Source organism: Mobula hypostoma, chromosome 2 (genome assembly GCF_963921235.1).
Source record: "Mobula hypostoma chromosome 2, sMobHyp1.1, whole genome shotgun sequence".
Lineage (NCBI taxonomy): Eukaryota > Metazoa > Chordata > Chondrichthyes > Myliobatiformes > Myliobatidae > Mobula > Mobula hypostoma.
In genome coordinates this window covers 91,650,705-91,671,028 of record NC_086098.1, presented here as the reverse complement: position 1 = coordinate 91,671,028, position 20,324 = coordinate 91,650,705, and the positions used below count along the sequence as shown (strand labels likewise).

Here is a 20,324-nt window from a genome sequence, read left to right as displayed (position 1 = left end):
GACGATGATTATAAATCAGACATGCTGGAATAGCAGAGCAAACCTGATAGGCCGAATGTCCCAATTCAGCTCTTATGTCTTATGGTCTTATTGTCTAATTGTAGATGTGACTTTTCACACACAGCTCAGGATGCAGATAGGATTTTGTTTTAATATATCTTGAAAAACATATCTTTTCTGAAAGTACGACATTCCCCCAACAATGGAAGATACTGAAGTGTCACTGCAGATCTTTTCCTCAAGTCTTTTGAATTCTGAGCCTTGTCATTCTGAGTCGACAGAACTGCTGCTGAGCCTAACTATACACCTACGGTGAACACCTACGCTCTGTCCACCACAGAAAGCAGGATCTCCCAGTGGCCACAGATTTTAATTCCACGTCCCATTCCCATTCTGATATGTCTATCCACGGCCTCCTCTACTGTAAAGATGAAGCCACACTCAGGTTGGAGGAACAACACCTTATATTCCGTCTGGGTAGCCTCCAGCCTGATGGCATGAACATCGACTTCTCTAACTTCCGCTAATGCCCCACCTCCCCCTCGTACCCCATGCCTTCTTTATTTATTTATTTATTTATTTATTTATTATTCTCTCTCTCTCTCTCTCTCTCTCCCCCCCCTCCCTCTCTACCCCCTCCTCCCCCCTCCTCCCCCTCCCCCCTCTCCCCCCTCCTCCCCCTCCCCCCTCTCCCCCCTCTCCCCCCTCTCCTCCCCTCTCCTCCCCTCTCCTCCCTCTCCTCCCTCTCCTCCCTCTCCTCCCTCTCCTCCCTCTCCCCCCTCTCCCCCCTCTCCCCCCTCTCTCCCCCCTCTCTCCCCCTCTCCTCTCTCTCCCGCCTCCTCTCTCTCCCCCCCCTCCCTCCCTCCCCCTCTCTCCCCCTCTCTCCCCCTCTCTCCCTCTTTCAAATCTTCTTTCAGTTAGACCTGAACAAGGGTCTCGGCCCAAAACTTCAGCAGTACCTCTTCCTATAGATGCTGCCTGGCCTGCTGTGTTCATCAGCATTTTTTATGTGTGTTGCTATACACCTAGTGTTGTTTTTGTTATAAAAATACATTCTGAGTCATAGTGAGAGAATTCATGAGTAAAGAATGAATGCAAAATCTATTTAAATAAGAAATTGATGCTGGAAAGATTTTCTGGGTGGAAAGATGAAAGAAAACTTTTAGACCTTGGATTGACCTGACCGGTCAATGCTCAAAGAGTGACATTTCAAATGTGTGTTGATGCAGTTGAATACGGAACACAAGGCTGACCATCCAGTTGGGGGTCTTTGTGTGCAAAGAGTTAAACAGAAGTTGGAGAAAGCATTAGTCTTAAAAACAATTTGAGGAGGTTTTTTCAGTAGAAAGAAATGATCAACATGATAGGTTGTATCAGTTAGTAATCTTATCCATTGTTTGACAAGAAGATCTAAGGGTCAGGACATAGGTCCGTAGATTGGAGTGTGTAAAGAGAAGGAAAAGAATGGTTGAATGTAAAGAGAAGCTTCATTTAGTCCAATGGTATGGTATGATAAAAGGTTGTGTGAGGTAAAAGGGCAAAGAAAAGAGAATTGTTGCACAAGACAAAAACAGCAGATGGCTCTCAATGCATGCCAAGTGCATAAATCCAGTCTTTGAAAGTGAACTCGTGTAGGAGCACCTTTAACAACTGCCAGTTACTAGGTTTGGGATTTGATATGGGCAGGAGGACGTGAGTGTTAACAAAACATTAGAAGAAGTCAATTGCTCTGAATTTTCTGTCCAGAAAACATTCCATTGGTGGAGATGAACTGCAGTTCACCTTGGCTGCAGGAGGAATCATGTGCCCTCCTTCACCACCACTTCTAATTGTATTTGTGAACCAATAACTCAGAGACCTGCTATCTCTCAACATGAATCTCTGTTTACTTCTGCTGATGAGTGTAACAGGTTTATCCAAGGAAAGCTCCATTGGTATGGATGGTATCAAATCATTCTCTAGTGATACTATGAAACTCTAATTGGTGCTAACACTCTCAGAGTTTTTGCAATGGTTAAAATTCAATACATTTGCAGACAAAATTACGGTTGAACCTAATCCAGTTGAACTAGTTTAGTTGAACCTAAAGTTTAAGTAATATTGGGATAGATTGTAATACAGTCCTGAAAAATGAAAAGTGGTGTGCCTATTGGTTTATCTTCCTGTACCTCAATTCTTCTTTTTGTGTGAGTTCTGCAGCAGCTGTAAATCTTGAAAAACACAACAAAATGCTAAAGAAATTTAGAAGGTCAAGCAGCATCCAAGAAGAATAATAATTAGCAAATTGGGCAGAGACCCTTCATCAGGAAAACCTTTCAATGACTAGGTCAAAAATTCATGCCAGCCCAAAACTCTTCCACAACATTTACCCCATAAAATAGCTATTAAGGGAGAATTTTTTAGGACTGAATCTTATGAATTACTAGATGGCCAGATGGAGGTCTGGTGCTGGTTAGCTGTGATCTAGATCAATGGCAAAAAATGTTCAAAAACTGAATATCATTATCCTTTTGCTTTGTCATGGTCATATAATATCTGAGGAAATAGTATTAATTTTTCATACCCTCAGAGCAACAATGGAAAACCAATGGAATTTAAGTAGATTTGATGAACAAGTGACATGGTTCTATCTGTTCTGTCTGGTGCTTGGTTTGGATTCTTTAAGGACACTTGGACACCAAGGCCTCATTACTGCCTTGGCTCAAACATAGAGCAAAGATGTAAATTCTTGAGGTGAGCTGAGAGTGACTGGCTTTGATCACAAGGCAGATTTTCATGGAGCATGACATCAACACCCGAGTAAAACTGAAGCTATTTGACACGACATTGAGATACACTCCAATGGTTCAAAGAAAATCTCACCCAAAAAGTGGTATTGATTTTTGTCATCCCAATTCCAAGATACTGTTGCAGGAATTTTGTGAAGTGGAATTACAGGCATACAGCTTTTTTTTCAGCCTGTCGCACCAGAGTGTCAGCCATTCTTGTCTGGCACGTTGTGTCAGGATTGGTCTCCTTTCGGAATAACCAGGTCACGATATGAACGTTTCTGACTCGACCCTTTTTTTGTATGAGGCCGAGTGGCTAGCTCGATGCTCAACCTGGCACGGATGGAAAGTGTGCTCGGATGGGGGGCGGCGGGGAGCACGGGCCTGACTTGGATTCGAACTCGGGAGCTTTCGCTCCGGAGTCTGGTGCTGATGTCATTGTGCCACCAGCCAGCAGCTGGTGTAAATGCAAAGGAAATGGAGAACTCAAAGAAGGGAACAGAGTTCTTACAGGAGGCAGTGTCTGTGGAAGTATAGTCAAGATAGTTGTGAGAGTCCATTGATTTGTAGTGTTTATGGTTAGACTCATATTAATGAAAGATTATGAATGAAGGATAGTGGATGGGATGTCAGTCAGGTGACCTACTTTGAAAATGTAGCATTGTGATTTTATGGAATTCTATTGCCAAATAGAAACATAGAAACATAGAAAATAGGTGCCGGAGTAGGCCATTCAGCCCTTCGAGCCTGCACCGCCATTTATTATGATCGTGGCTGATCATCCAACTCAGAACCCCGCCCCAGCCTTCTCTCCATACCCCCTGATCCCCGTAGCCACAAGGGCCATATCTAACTCCCTCTTAATTATAGCCAATGAACTGGCCTCAACTGTTTCCTGTGGCAGAGAATTCCACAGATTCACCACTCTCTGTGTGGAGAAGTTTTTCCTAATCTTGGTTCTAAAAGGCTTCCCCTTTATCCTCAAACTGTGACCCCTTGCTCTGGACTTCCCCAACATCGGGAACAATCTTCCTGCATCTAGCCTCTCCAATCCCTTTAGGATTTTATACGTTTCAATCAGATCCCCCCTAAATCTTCTAAATTCCAACAAGTACAAGCCCAGTTCATCCAGTCTTTCTTCATATGAAAGTCCTGCCATCCCAGGAATCAATCTGGTGAACCTTCTTTGTACTCCCTCTATGGCAAGGATGTCTTTCCTCAGATTAGGGGACCAAAACTGCACACAATACTCCAGGTGTGGTCTCACCAAGGCCTTGTACAACTGCAGTAGTACCTCCCTGCTCCTGTACTCGAATCCTCTCGCTACAAATGCCAGCATACCATTTGCCTTTTTCACCGCCTGCTGTACCTGCATGCCCACTTTCAATGACTGGTGTATAATGACACCCAGGTCTCATTGCACCTCCCCTTTTCCTAATTGGCCACCATTCAGATAATAATCTGTTTTCCTATTTTTGCCACCAAATTGGATAACTTCACATTTATCCACATTAAATTGCATCTGCCATGAATTTGCCCACTCACCCAACCTATCCAAGTCACTCTGCATCCTCTTAGCATCCTCCTCACAGCTAACACTGCCACCCAGCTTCGTGTCATCCACAAACTTGGAGATGCTGCATTTAATTCCCTCATCCAAGTCATTAATATATATTGTAAACAACTGGGGTCCCAGCACTGAGCCTTGCGGTACCCCACTAGTCACCGCCTACCATTCTGAAAAGGTCCCGTTTATTCCCACTCTTTGCTTCCTGTCTGCTAACCAATTCTCCATCCACATCAATACCTTACCCCCAATACTGTGTGCTTTAAGTTTGCACACTAATCTCCTGTGTGGGACCTTGTCAAAAGCCTTTTGAAAATCCAAATATACCACATCCACTGGTTCTCCCCTATCCACTCTACTAGATACATCCTCAAAAAATTCTATGAGATTCGTCAGACATGACTTTCCTTTCACAAATCCATGCTGACTTTGTCCGATGATTTCACCGCTTTCCAAATGTGCTGTTATCACATCTTTGATAACTGACTCCAGCAGTTTCCCCACCACCGACGTTAGGCTAACCAGTCTATAATTCCCCGGTTTCTCTCTCCCTCCTTTTTTAAAAAGTGGGGTTACATTAGCCACCCTTCAATCCTCAGGAACTAGTCCAGAATCTAACGAGTTTTGAAAAATTATCACTAATGCATCCACTATTTCTTGGGCTACTTCCTTAAGCACTCTGGGATGCAGACCATCTGGCCCTGGGGATTTATCTGTCTTCAATCCCTTCAATTTACCTAACACCACTTCCCTACTAACATGTATTTCGCTCAGTTCCTCCATCTCACTGGACCCTCTGTCCCCTACTATTTCTGAAAGATTATTTATGTCCTCCTTAGTGAAGACAGAACCAAAGTAATTATTCAATTGGTCTGCCATATCCTTGCTCCCCATAATCAATTCACCTGTTTCTGTCTGTAGGGGACCTACATTTGTCTTTACCAGTCTTTTCCTTTTTACATATCTATAAAAGCTTTTACAGTCAGTTTTTATGTTCCCTGCCAGTTTTCTCTCATAATCTTTTTTCCCCTTCCTAATTAAGCCCTTTGTCCCCCTCTGCTGAACTCTGAATTTCTCTCAGTCCTCAGGTGAGCCACTTTCTCTGGCTAATTTGTATGCTTCTTCTTTGGAATTGATACTATCCCTAATTTCTCTTGTCAGCCACGGGTGCACTACCTTCCTTGATTTATTCTTTTGCCAAACTGGGATGAACAATTGTTGTAGTTCATCCATGCAACCTTTAAATGCTTGCCATTGCATATCCACCGTCAATCCTTTAAGTGTCATTTGCCAGTCTATCTTAGCTAATTCACGTCTCATACCTTCAAAGTTACCCCTCTTTAAGTTCAGAACCTTTGTTTCTGAATTAACTATGTCACTCTCCATCTTAATGAAGAATTCCACCATATTATGGTCACTCTTACCCAAGGGGCCTCTCACGACAAGATTGCTAATTAACCCTTCCTCATTGCTCAAAACCCAGTCCAGAATAGCCTGCTCTCTAGTTGGTTCCTCGACATGTTGGTTCAAAAAACCATCCCGCATACATTCCAAGAAATCCTCTTCCTCAGCACCTTTACCAAATTGGTTCGCCCAATCTACATGTAGATTGAAGTCACCCATTATAACTGCTGTTCCTTTATTGCACACATTTCTAATTTCCTGTTTAATACCATCTCCGACCTCACTACTACTGTTTGGTGGCCTGTACACAACTCCCACCAGCGTCTTCTGCCCCTTAGTGTTACGCAGCTCTACCATATCGATTCCACATCTTCCCGGCTTATGTCCTTCCTTTCTATTGCGGTAATCTCTTCTTTAACCGGCAACGCCACCCCACCTCCCCTTCCTTCATGTCTATCCCTCCTGAATATTGAATATCCCTGAACGTTGAGCTTCCATCCTTGGTCACCCTGGAGCCATGTCTCTGTGATCCCAACTATATCATAATCATTAATAACAATCTGCACTTTCAATTCATCCACCTTATTACGAATGCTCCTTGCATTGACACACAAAGCCTTCAGGCGCTCTTTTACAACTCTCTTAGCCCTTATACAATTATGTTGAAAAGTGGCCCTTTTTAATGCTTGCCCTGGATTTGTCGGCCTGCCACTTTTACTTTTCTCCTTAGTACTTTTTGCTTCTACCCTCACTTTACACCCCTCTGTCTCTCTGCACTGGTTCCCATCCCCCTGTTGTGAACTAACCTCCTCACGCCTATACTGTTTAATTTGATTCCCACCCCCCCAACCATTCTAGTTTAAAGTCACCTCAGTAGCCCTCGCTAATCTCCCTGCCAGGATATTGGTCCCCCTAGGATTCAAGTGTAACCCGTCCTTTTTGTACAGGTCACGCCTGCGCCAAAAGAGGTCCCAATGATCCAAAAACTTGAAATAGTTGCACCTCCCTTTTAAAAACAATGTATTTTTGAAGATCACGCAAATATTGACTGTATCTTGAGTGTAACAAGAGAGCCAGCAGCCACGTTTACGTATATGGTACAACTAATCACAGATATCAGAGTTTACAGCATCAAGCTTGTGGAGTCTTGTTCGAGCAGGCACGTGGAAAGATTATGATTTTATAAGGCATTGCTCAGGGAACATTTGGAATATTGTGAGTAATTTTAAATCAGAATCTGAATTTGGTTTATTATCACCGGCATGTGTCGTGAAATTTGTTAACAGCTGCAGCAGTTCAATACAATACATAATATAGAAGAAAAAAAATTAGTTATAGCATATGTACAGTACATTGAATAGTTAAAAATTGTGCAAAAGCAGAAATAATATATATTTAAAAAGTGAGGTAGTGTTCAAGGGTTCAATGTCCATATAGGAATTGGATGACAGAGGGGAGAAGCTCTTCCTGAATCACTGAGTGTGTGCCTTCAGGCTTCTGTACCTCCTACCTGATGGTAACAGTGAGAAAAGGGCATGTCCTGGGTGCTGGAGGTCGTTAATAATGGACACTGCCTTACTGAGACACCACTCCCTGAAGATGTCCTGGGTACGTTGTAGGCTAGGGCCCATGTGTAAAAAAAAAACTGTGCTGGCTTTGGAGAGGATCGAGAGGAGGTTTATGAGAATGATCTAGAAAATGAAAGGGTTAATGTATGAGGAGCATTTGAGAGCTCTGTGCCTGTATGTGTTGTCGGGATTTCATTGAAAATGATCAAGTATTGAAATCCTTACACAGAGTGAATGTGGAAAGAAATGTTCAAATATAGAGAAAACTGAGCAGCACAGGGCTGAGCCTCAGAATGGGAAGATGTTCCTTTAGGAAAGGGATAAAAAGGAATTTCTTAAGGCAAAGGGGAGTGAAGCTGTGGAATTCATTGCCAGAGATAGCTGTGGAGGACAAGTCTTTGGGCATATTTAAAGCAGAGGTTAAGAGATTCTTGATAATTAAGGGCTTCGAAAGTTATGAGGAGAAGGCAAGAGAAAGGTTTTGAGAGGGAAAATAAATCAATTATGACCAATTGGTGGAACAGATTCATTGGCCTGAATGGCCTAATTCTGAGGCTCTGTCTTAGGGTTTTACAATCATTTTGTTATATTCCTGGGAGGTGTGGTAGCACAGCAGTTAGTGGATTGCTTTACAGTACCGCCGACTACGGCTCAATTCCCAACAATCCCTGTAAAACTTATTCTCTGAGTGGCGTGGATTTCCTCCAGGTGCCCCAGTTTCCTCCTACATTCCATTGACACATGGTTTGAGTCTGAAAGTTGTGGGCTTATTATATTGTGTCAGAAACTTGGCAAAACTTGTGGGCTGCCGAGTACAATCCTAACTGATTTGATTTGACGCAGATGACGCATTTCACTGTATGTTTCGATGTATATGTGACAAATAAAGCTAATCTTTCACCTTTGATTTGTGCCAATTAAATGGCATATCAGGAAGCATGCTGCAAGACTCCTAGCCTTTCATCTGCTTCTTGGGATCATAGTATTTGTTCTGATTAGGTTTCTGCATAATGGAAAAGTGTATGGTCATGCAGTTTGATGGAAGAAATAAATGGGCAGATTATTATTTAGGTGGGGAGAGAATTTAAAATGGGAGAGATGCAAAGGATCTTGGGAGTCCTTGTGCAGGATACCCTAAAGGTTAACCTCCAGGTTAAGTCAGTGGTGAAGAAGGCGAATGCAATGTTAGCATTCATTTCTAAAGGTATGGATTATAAGAGCAAGGATGTATTGTTGAGGCTCTATAAGGCACCCTTGAGACTGCACTTGGAATGTTGTGTGCAGTTTTGGGCTCCTTATTTTAGAAAGGATATACTGACATTGGAAAGGTTTCAGAGAAGATTTATGAGATTGATTTCAGGAATGAAAGGGTTACTGTATGAGGAATGTCTGGCAGCTCTTGGGCTGTATTTCCTGGAGTTCAGGAGAATGAGGGGGGAATCTCATAGAAACATTCCGAACGTTAAAAGGCCTGAACAGGTCAGATATGGCAAAGTTATTTCCCATGGTAGGGGAGTCTATGACGAGAGGACATGACTTCAGGATTAAAGGATGTCCATTTTGAACAGAGATGTGGAGAAATTACTTGAGTCCGAGGGTGGTAAATCTGTGGAATTTGTTGCCACGAGCGGCTGTGGAGGCCAGGTCATTTGGTGTATTTAAGGCAGAGATAGATAGATTCTTTATTAGCCAGGAGTTCAAAAGGTATGGGGAGAAGGCAGGGAAGTGGGGATGACTGAAAGAATTGAATCAGCCCATGATTGAATGGCAGAACAGACCCGATGAACTGAATGGCCTACTTCTGCTCCTACATCTTACGGTCTTATGGTAACCTCCAGGCAGCTGACCTCATTGGTGGTGTTGAAACTCTCTCTTGTTGGAGATAGTTATGGTCTGGTACTTTGGTAAATTCAATGTTACTTGTCAACTGTCAGCCCATTTCTGATTGTTGTTCAGATCTTGCTGCATGTGGGAAGGGGCTGCTGAGGAGCTGTGGAGGAAATGGAACATTGCGCAACCATGTGTGAATATCCCTCCCTCTAACCTGATAAAGGAAAGAAGGGCAGGGGAAGTGAAGTAACAGCTGTATCATAGTACATAGCTATATCTATGTATCATAGTCTTGCTATTAATAAAGCATTACACCATTACTAAATGCTACTCTAACTTATATTTTTTGATCATTCTCAATCAGACATAATTTGTCTGATCTACCCAGTCCTCTCTTCACTTCTCTACTATTGAAAACCCAACTTGATCTCTTCTCTTTCCCTCTGCTTATGAAGATTCTCTGACATAAAATGTTAACTACTGCTCTTTCAGCACATGTTGCCTGAGCTGCCGAGTGTTTTCACCATTTTCAGCTTTTCATTTGAGGCTTCAAGCATTTGCTATTGATTTCCATTTGTTATTTATTCGCTGGACCAGAGGCACACATTGACCATTATTACACACTCAGGCTGTTGTGAAACACTTGCTAAATCTCTGACGTTTACCACCAAGAGGGGTTGAAATTCTGTCACCGAATGCATTGATCAGTTCAGAGTCAGCTTTCTCTCTCCTGTAGTGAATAAGAAGACTTAATTTAAAAGTAGAAGAAACAGTTAATCAATCAGATCTGTGCTCCAAATCAGCCATTTAGCTGAGGTACTGAACACCTTAGGCCGAAAAAAAAAACATTTTCTCAACCTTGCAATCCATAATATTAACATTTACTTTAGAACATAAATTCAACAAATTTAAAACTGCTTAAGGAGGCCAGCAAGAGCCTGACGGAAACCTGACTCTCACGTTGGCTATTTTGGAATTTGCTGTACATTGGCTCTTACTAAACATCAACTGTTTATTAATTTCCATAGATGCTGCCTGACCTGCTGAGTTGCTCCAGCATTTTGTGTGTGTTACTCTGAGGCTACGTCCACACTAGAACGGATAATTTTGTAAACACCGGTTTCACGTAAAAATGATAGGTGTCCGCACCAGCCGTTTTTGAAAATACCTCTGTCCACATTAAAACAGGTATATGGGCGAATCTCCTCCTACTGGACATGCTTAGGACACATCTACAGAAAACAAGCGAAGAGGAAACTGTATACTTGGTGCTCATTTGTCCAGTTAAAAACTTGAAAGGAAATTGCCAAACGAAAGACTTGGTGCGCGTTTGTCCAGTTACAGCCTAGAAAAATTTAAAAGGAAATTGCCAAATGACGGACAGCTGTTGGTTCTTGCACAGGAGGACATAAAACTAAAAAACATATTGGAGCATATGAAGGCAACCGACAGGGAGTTCACGGACAGTATGACCCGGCTGACGACAAACATTGAGAAACTGACTAACTCTGTTGCAGAGGGATTTGCAATGATGAGGAATATGTTGGCTCCCCCTCCCCAGTACTTTTCACTGTCACAATACCAGCTTCACAGCCACTACAATAGCTACACATATGGACACACAGACCCCTGGGTGGCCCCACCAACATCTTCCCCTCTCCCACAGAGGGTCACCCTGGAAACACTTCCTACAGCCATAGTCTCTTCACCAATGAAAGGGACAATGGCTACAGCTAAATGCAATAAGGCTTGTTACTGGGCAAAAGTGAAATTTGCTATTACGTCATTTTTTTTGCCTTTACTTTGGCCATGTCTGTCTTTATTATTTTGCTGTATTTAACATGTGCAGTAAAATGAGTTACTGGACAAAAGTGATTTTATTTTTACCTGAGTAAAAGTGAAACTTACAATTTTCCTTTTTTTGCCTTAACATTTTCCTGTCTATGCCAAACATAAGCTATTACTTAAAAATGACATTTTTGAAGTAGTGACAATTGCATTTATCGAATGTTTGCACAAGAAATACATTAATAAAGCACCTTGTTAAATATATAAAACATGTCTGCATCAGTGTTATCTTCTATTTCCATACAATGTTACATTAGGCTGTTACACATCTATTGTCAGATATTGTTGTGGTGTTGGAGGTTGCGTTCAAGAAAATAATGAAATGCCGTGCTGCCGCCACCACTTGTTCCGGCACGTCATGACAGCGGTTTTAAAAATAGCCGGTTACCCCATACATACTACACCATCCAACCAGCACTTTCAGACTTAAACACTCTGGAGAGTGTTTTAGAAAAGCTGCATCTTTAGGGGAGGAAAACACCGTTTCAGTGTGGACAGAGCGTCAAAACAAAGAGAAAAAGCTTCAGTTATGGATTTATCCTGTCTAGTGTGGACTTAGCCTGAGTTTCAAGCATCTGTAACATTTCTTGTGTTTATAATTTTCCTTGAGGTGGAGTACAAGTTTCCATTTGTAAGGGGTCAAAGGGTCAGTTGAACCACAAACAAAGCAAGGGCCAGTAGGCCCACTGGCCTTCTTCCTCTCAGTGTATTCAAATTTGGTTTCTCCGGAATTACAGTTTTGTCCATGGTCAAATTCAGTTATAGTTCTGGCTTGGAGTCAGAAATTTGAAATTATTATTTTCATATATCTTTGTAAAAATGTTGGAGTACCTATTAAAAATGTCAGCCAACTTCATGGAGGATACTGATGATACCTTACAAACACAATATCCTCTCACATTGATCCAATAAAGCAAGCCTTCACAGAAAGGTAGAAGACAATATTTGCCACTTTCCAGATGTAAAACCAATCCATCATTAACAAGGTCAAGGAATAAAATTCAACTCAATTCAATTTGGATGGGTGCAGTAAGAGAACACAATCCCAATACTGTACCTCAAAAAAAAACAATTGCCTGGATTAGACCATCTATAGTTGGCATCGATTTGCAATTTGAGAACTAAGCTTGAGTGATTTGTGTCACCCAAGGCAACAAATGATGCATTTAAATATAATTTATACTCTGATACTAATATCACTAAATATTATTGGATTGAAAATATTCTCATTTTCTGCTTAATTTAATATCAGAACGAAGTGGCCAGCTGAGAGAAAAAATATTCAACATAAATAACTTATCAAAATAAAAATCTAGACATAATCAAAATAAAATCTTTGATATTATACGCATCATGGATTTTATTTTTAGGTATGTTTCAATTTCAGCTTGGTTATACAGCAAGTATTTCTTTTTTACCAGACATTCTTCTTTTTTGTGATCAGAGAGAGTTTTGAATTCTGATTGATGTAAGGTTGTCATTTTATTTTTCTGTTTTGATGTTGCTTCCCCTTCCCTTATGTATTGGATTCATTACTGTGAGTGCATTGGGCATTCAACAGTGGCCCTTCCGAGGGTCGAAGGAATGTGTTTTGAACCAGCTGTCAAAGCTTCAATCCTGGCTGTTATCTGGGCAGATGGTAAACTGAAATCAGTGCAAGTGTCTGAAAACATAATGAGGTGGGAATTGTACAGTCATGCCTTTGTTACTTGTTTCATAACTGGGAAAATATGAGGATTAGAAAGATGTTTTTGTTTACTTTTATGGGGACAGCTGGGACAGAGATCTGGAAATTACTGTAGAAACTGATAGTACAAGGCCTTAATGAAGGCATAGAAGACAAAAGCAAGGAAGTTGTGCTGAATCTGTACAAAATAAAGATCATATATCAGATTCGCATTAGAGTGTTGTGTCTATTTCTAGCTGCAACCTATAAGACAATAATGTGTAGGAGCAGAATTAAGCCATTTGGCCCACCAAGTCTCTCTGCCACTTAATCAAGGCTGATTTATTTTTCCCCTCAAACCCATTCTTCTTCCTTCTCCCTGTAGCTTTTGATGTGAACTAATCAAGAAACCATCAACCTCTGCTTTAAATATATCCAATGACTCGCCTCCACAGCCATCTGTGGCAATGAATTCCAAAGATTCATCGCCTTCTGGCTGAAGAAATTCCCCATCATTTTTGTTCTAAAGGGATATATATCTATTCTGAAGCTGTGCCCTCAGGTCCTAGACTCTCCCACTATTGGAAGCATCCTTTCCATATTCACTCTATCTAGACCTTTCAATATTCGGTAGGTATCAATGAGATCCCCCTCATTCTTTTCAACACTAGTGCATATGCCCCGAGCCATCGAACTCTCCTCACATATTAACCCTTTCATTTCCTGTGAACCTCATCTGGGCCCTCTCTATACCAGCACATCCTATCTTAGATATGGGGCTTCCACAGTGAGTATTCCACTGACTTCAATACTAAACTCTGAGATGGAATCAATTGTGATGTCAGTGTCAGACCATTTTCTTAAGCAGTCTCCCAGGATCAAAGGTTATGTGTTTTCACTCTGGCTTTATGGGATCTGAGGTGACTGTTAAGCTTCAGAAGATAGAACTATGATTTAAACAAGATGCAGAGGAAACTTGCTACGGTAGACCATGAACTTATCACTACAATCTTTGCCTGAATTGATCAAAGGATGGTCTTGATGCATTGAAGGTGTGAATTTGATCAATGACCTCTGAATTTGCACAGGCTGGCACCCGAGGATATGTGAGTGATCCATGTTTCCTAAGATCTCAAAGTCAACCTTTATTGGTTGAAGTCAAGTGAAGAACCAGCCTTCATCAAGTTTTACAGTGGGAAATGGTTAGTAATGTGCTTTCATGTTTCTGATGTTGAGTATACTTCAGTCAATGATAATTTGGAGTTTGGCCTCAAATGTGTAAAGCAACGATTGCTATTTAGTGGGGTCAAGTTGAGCTGATCAGCAAAATACCCACAAGGGAATGAGATAACATTGGGGTAGAGGAATCTTTTCTGTTTTTTTTAATGCAAAGCATCCAATACAACAACACTTTTTTGAAATAGGTTCAGATTCACATTTATTATCACTGACACGTCATAAAATTAATTGTTTTGTGTCAGCAGTAAAGTGCAAGACATAAAAGTTATTGTATGTTATAATATAAAAAGATGAAGCATAAAATGAATTAATGAGATAATGTTCATGGACTGTTCAGAAATCTGACAGAGGAGGGGAAGCAGCTCTGCTTAAGCATGGGTTGACGATGGGTCTTCAGGCTCCTGTATCACCTCCTTGCTAGTAGTGATGAGAAGAGGATGTGTCCCAGGTGGTTTGAGGGCCCTTCATGATGGATGCTGCTTTTCTGAGGTACTGCATTTTGAAGATGTCCTTGATGGTGGGCAGGCTTGTGCCTGTGATGGAGCTAGCTGAGTGTACAAATTACTGCAGCCTCTTTCGATCCCGTGCATTAAGGCATCTATACCAGACAGCGATCCAACCAATCAGAATGCTCTCCGGCATGCATCTGTAGAAATTTACTAGAGTTTTTGGTGACATTTGACTGACTTACTTATTTACTGTCTGTTATGCCGCTGGCATTTAAGGCAACATTGAAGGCCTTCTATCTGTCTGTGCATTCCTTTGCACACAGACATAGAAGGATTTTTCATTGCTGTTTCTGGAACAGTTTTTTTGACCAGTCAGGGTTGTTATCCCTGAGCTGAACCCCTGAACCTGGAGGTCCGAGGGATCACTCTTAGTCTGGCCTCTACCCTTTGACCTGTTTCACATGGGTGACACTACCAAGGGCTTAAGCACAAGGCCCTGACTCTAGCCAACATAACTCTCTGGGTCATTGATGCACACAAACCTCATTGACAAGGTTGTGGCCCTTTTGGACGGGTGACATATGCAATCTCTTCAAACTCTAAATGAAGTATAGCCGCTGGTGTGCCTCCTTCCTCCAAAATCTCAGCACTCAGGAACTTGAAGCTGCTCACCCTTCCCACTGCTGACCATCAATGAAGATTGATGAGTGTTCTCCCGACTTCCCCCTCCTGAAGTCCACAATTAATTCCCTAGTCTCGCTGACTTAGAGTGCAATGTTGTCTTTGTGGCACCACTCAACCAGCCAATCAATTTTGCTAATGTATAACTGCCATCACCATCTGAGGTCCTGCAAATAATACTGGCATCACTGACAAATTTATCACTGAGCAATGCCACGAGAGTAGAGAGGGTACAGTGGTGGGCTAAGCACACACCCTTGAGGTTCTGTACACTGAAATGAAATAGACCTGAGCTGCAGAAACATAATCCAACATTGTGTGTCTAGTGCACAGAGGATAAATTTGGTCTTATTTTACTGCAAGTTGTTGAGATCTGAATGTGCCCCTTCAGAGTGGTGAGAGCAGGTTCAATCAGAACACTCAGAAAAGGATTGAATAAATGAGAAAGGGTAGGTGACTCGAATTAATCTAATGGCTCTTTTAAAGAGCATAGGCAAAATGGACCAAAAATTTCTGTGTTGTTACGGAATGTGATGGAGGTACACAGTGGGCCTTGCAGCATCTGAGGGAGGAAAGAAATAGTTGAATTTTTCATTTGAAATTCCCTCCCCATCAGGAGTGGATGCAGGTTTTTGGCACCAAACATCAACAACTTTTTTCCTCATACAGATGCTGTTTGACCTGCTGAGATCCTCCAGCATATTGTCTGTTTCTCCAGATTCCAGCATCTGCAGTCTCTTGTGTCTCCTCTGTGCCGTAAGCTTCTGCGGCTGAACCATTAAAAATGCCATTTCGTTTATCATATCTCTGCCTGCCAGAAATGGAACTTCTTTGGTAGTATCAACTTTGTAGCTTTGAAAATATATAATCCACTCATCAGAGTTGTTTTATGAGCATATTAAGGATCCTATATCAGACAGACCTTCAGCATCGATTTCCAAACAAATTTTATTTTGGGGTGAGAAAAAAAATCCCTAACGTCCTTTTAGCAGTGCACTAATTAATTTAGATTTATATTCCATTCTAATCAACAAGATAACTAAGAGTAGCTAACGAAAACCTAATGTAGTCCTTATAATTATGTACAGTTCCATTAAACTTCCTGTCAGAATCAAGTTTACCGTCTATGACGGTATTTAGTTTGCTGACCACAATGTTCAAAACTCAAATGAAGATCATAAGCCCTATCAGATATAAATAGCCACGGATTCCCTCACTAAATGGAGATGACGAATGAGAAAACAACTCAATCTTCAAAGGCTAGATCCTGTTTATCCCCCCCCCATGGTAATTTTAACTACCAATACCCACTATTTGAGCACTGGGACTCCCATCCCCACCAAGGAGGAGATACTATACTTCCAGCTAACAAAGTAATTTTAAAGCAGTTTATTTGTTTTAGTGATACACTTTTAAATCCAGACAAAAATCCTAAAATGCATTTGAAACGCACAGATGATTTATATCTTATATACAGATTTCCAAATTACAAATGATTTCTTAAATAGAAAAGATTTCCAAAGCACAGATACAATTCCTATAAGCCAAAACATACCAACAAGTTGTAGAAATTGAAAGCAGAGGAATGGATTCTAGTTCCTCAACTTTCTGTCATTTTTCTTGATGTTCTTGGACCATTCCTAAAAAAACTGATTGCTCTCTAACACTGCCAATTCAGTGATTTCATAAACATGATAATTTTTCAGATATCTTTTCACACAGGTGGTCTGTCAACAGCTTCTGGAGACAGAGTTTTCAGATACCCACTTTTAACACTGTGAAGCTGACTCTCTGAGCACAGAAACCTTCCAGCTATTAATACATCAACTATTTGGTGTTCTAAGTGATAGTATCAATCTGGTCTGCAAACTTCCTTGAACTAAAAAACTGAACCAGTTTTGTCTAGTTTGATGTAGGCCAACTAATATCACCTCAGTGACTTACACAGCTCCTCCTGAGCAGTAATCCTCATACTATGGGCCAACAACCTGTACTATATAGATAACAGACAATAGACAATAGGTGCAGGAGTAGGCCATACGGCCCTTCGAGCCAGCACCGCCATTCACTGTGATCATGGCTGATCATCCACAATCAGTATCCAGTTCCTGCCTTATCCCATAACCTTTGATTCTGTTATCTTTAAGAGCTCTATCCATCTCTTGTTTGAAAGCATCCAGAGACTTGGCCTCCACAGCCTTCTGGGGCAGAACATTCCATATATCCACCACTCTCTGGGTGAAAAAGTTTTTCCTCAACTCCCTTCTAAATGGCCTACCCCTTATTGTTAAACTGTGGCAACAAGATAGTGCTTGTTTGCAAACCTATCCTTTTAACTTTATACTGATTACTGCTTGCCACTTACATTAAGAATTGAAGACTGACTCCTGTTTATGGCAAGAAGTTAATCAAAGATTATTGGTTGAAAGTTTATCTTACTCAATTACAATACATTAATCTCTAGAAATGTCAGCTGCTATGTTCAGTAAGCTGATCTTGGCAAAAAGAAAGACTCCCTGGCCCTCAACAGTGGATATCCACCATTATCATTCACATATATCGTGAAATTTGTTGCTTAGCTTGTTCCAAAAAAAAAAATCAATGCTAATCTAATCAGCATCTCTTCATAGCTAAAGTTCTCTGGACCTGGCAACATCCTTATCTATCGCCTTTGTTGCCTTACTTTTACTATCACTTCCTTTTATTTTGCACGATGACCATAACTATACATGGTGTTCATCATCATTATTAGCATGCAGAGGCATTATTTATTTTCGAGGGATAGTGAACCTCTGTGAAAGTGTCTGTCCAAATTAATGATAATTTTCTAAAAATTTCTGTTATGTGCCAAGGTAATTTTGAGCAGAGATTATCATTAATTAATGAGTTAGTAACAATAATTATGGTTTTATTAAGGAAAGAGGATGAGTCAAGTTGGTTATTTTCACATATTCATCATTTTACTATTAATAGAAGTTTAACAGAGACAGATTGAAATAAACAAAATATTTTAGAAAGCCTGTTCAAAAATAATAAATAATAAATATTTCGGAATGCACAAGAAGGGCCGAGATGGCCTGTTTCCGTGCTGTAATTGTTATATATATATATATATGGTTAGTCTTAGAATAGACTATTAAAAAGTATCAATATTTCTAGGTAGAATTGTTATTATTCCTCATATGTAACATAAGAAATGTGAATGTGAAATTATGACTTTCAGTTCATATTCTTTCAAGACCAAGGAAAAAAAAGTAAACACACTTGATTCTCAGTGAAACTTTTGTTGCTGCACTAGCAATGACAAATCCTTTATATCCAGCTTCTATTTGGTTGCTTTGAGAACTAAGCACATAGCAGAAGTTACTTTTTTAAAGTTCAAATCAAATTTATATTTAACGTAAGTATGTATATGTCGCCATGAACCATGAGATTCATGTTCTTGCGAGCATACTCAATAAATTCATAATAGAATAACCATCATAGAGTCGATGAAAGACCACACCAACTTGTGTAAAAGACAACTGTACAAATACAAAAGAAAGAAGGAAATTATAACTAACTAAGCAATAAATATCTTGAACATGAGATGAAGAGTCCTTGAAAGTGGGTCCATAGGTTGTGGGGGTAGTTTAGTGATGAGGCAAATGAAGTTCCGTGAATTTACCTCTCTGGTTCAAGAGCCTAATGGTTGAACCTAGTGGGTAGCTCAGACTGCTGAAGCAAGAGGTTAAAGATATCAGAGAATACTCCAGCCGGTTAATCAGCACAGGCATTAATAGCCAACCAGGTAGCCTGTCGGGTCTGGATGCTTTCCATGGGTTCACCCTCCTGTAGGAAATTCTCATGCCAGCCTCAGAGACTGAAATCTCAGGGCCATCGGGTGCTATGGGAGATGGTGAAGATGCCTCCATGTTTTTACGGCAAAGCGAGCAGAAAAGGCATTGGGCTTATCTAGGAGTGAAGCCTTATAGCCACCTGCGTCACTTGGTTTTACTTTGTAAGAAGCGATAGCATTCAAACCCTACCGCAGCTGTTGAACTTCCTTCAGTAATTCAAGTTTGGTCCACCACATGACACATGAGATGGCTTCCTGGAGATCGTACCTGACTCTTTTGTAACTTCCTTGGTCACCGGATCTATCCCTGAGCAGATTGTGGTTTATCCAGGGCTTCTTGTTAGGAAAGACGCTGAATAATTTTTAAAAAATCATTCAGTGCTGAATAATAACTGTTTATGATTTATAATTTAAATTTTTATTATATTTACTATCGATTTGTATTCTAGGGAGCGTGAAGCACAGAATCGAACATCGCTGTGATGATTGCACGCTCTAGTATCAATTGTTTGGCGACAATAAAGAAATAAACTAATTTTGTGGGGACACACTCATCTATGACTATTTTTATAAAGTCCAAGATGTTTATGGTGTATGCATTCAGATCCTCTGATGAGTCCTTGAATATGGCCCAGTCTACGTAACCGAAACAATCCCATAGCTGCTCCTCAGTCCCCCATGACCATCACTTTATCGACCTTATCTCAGGAGCCTTGATCTTTAGCCTCAGCCTGTGTGCAGGTAGGAGCAGGGCAGCTAGGTGATGAGATTTCTCAAAACACAGTATAAGCATGGAACGATAGACATTACTAATTGTAGTATAATAGTGGTCGAGTGCTTTGGGACCCTTGGTGCTGCAGGTGATATTTTTATGATAACTGAGCAGAGAATTCCTCAAACAAGCCTGACTAAGATCCCCACCAGTAATCGGAAAAGCATGGGGTTAGAGTGTTTCCTGCTTGTTAATCACAGCATTCAACACATTGAGTGCTTGCTTAACAGTTGCCTTTTGCAGTATGTAAGCATCGGTTCGGATTACAGAGAAAAATCATCAGATGTTCAAGGCCGAGGGAATAAGAGTGCAACAAGTCTGCTATGTCCAAGCACAAAAGAACTAAACGTTTATCACGTAATACAGACAACCACTCTTTTGCCTTCTTTGAATCAGCAATCTGGTTGATTTGGCATATCGAGATGCCCTCAGGTCTTAGCAGCATATCCTGCATGTCTTGTTGAGCCATGTCTCCATGAAACAAAGAACACAGCAATGCCTTATTTCCCACTCATACAACAATCTTGCCCTTAGTTCCTTAATCTTGTTCTCCAGTGAACATATATTTTCTAACAAGATACTGGCTAGAGGGAATTTCATTCCTCAGCATTTCAGCCTGGCTTGGAGTCCTTCCCTCCTCCCTCTCTTCCGACCATGGTGATGTACCTTTGCCACTTAAGTTATCTTCGTCAGA

The 20,324-nt window shown here is 40.9% G+C and overlaps 1 protein-coding gene across 1 annotated transcript in view; it reads left to right on the top strand.

Annotated features, from left to right (window-relative positions):
• The window catches only part of LOC134357340 (protein eyes shut homolog), a 641,949-nt gene that overhangs the window by 25,837 nt on the left and 595,788 nt on the right, over positions 1-20,324 (top strand). The gene's annotated exons all lie outside the window — the stretch shown is intronic.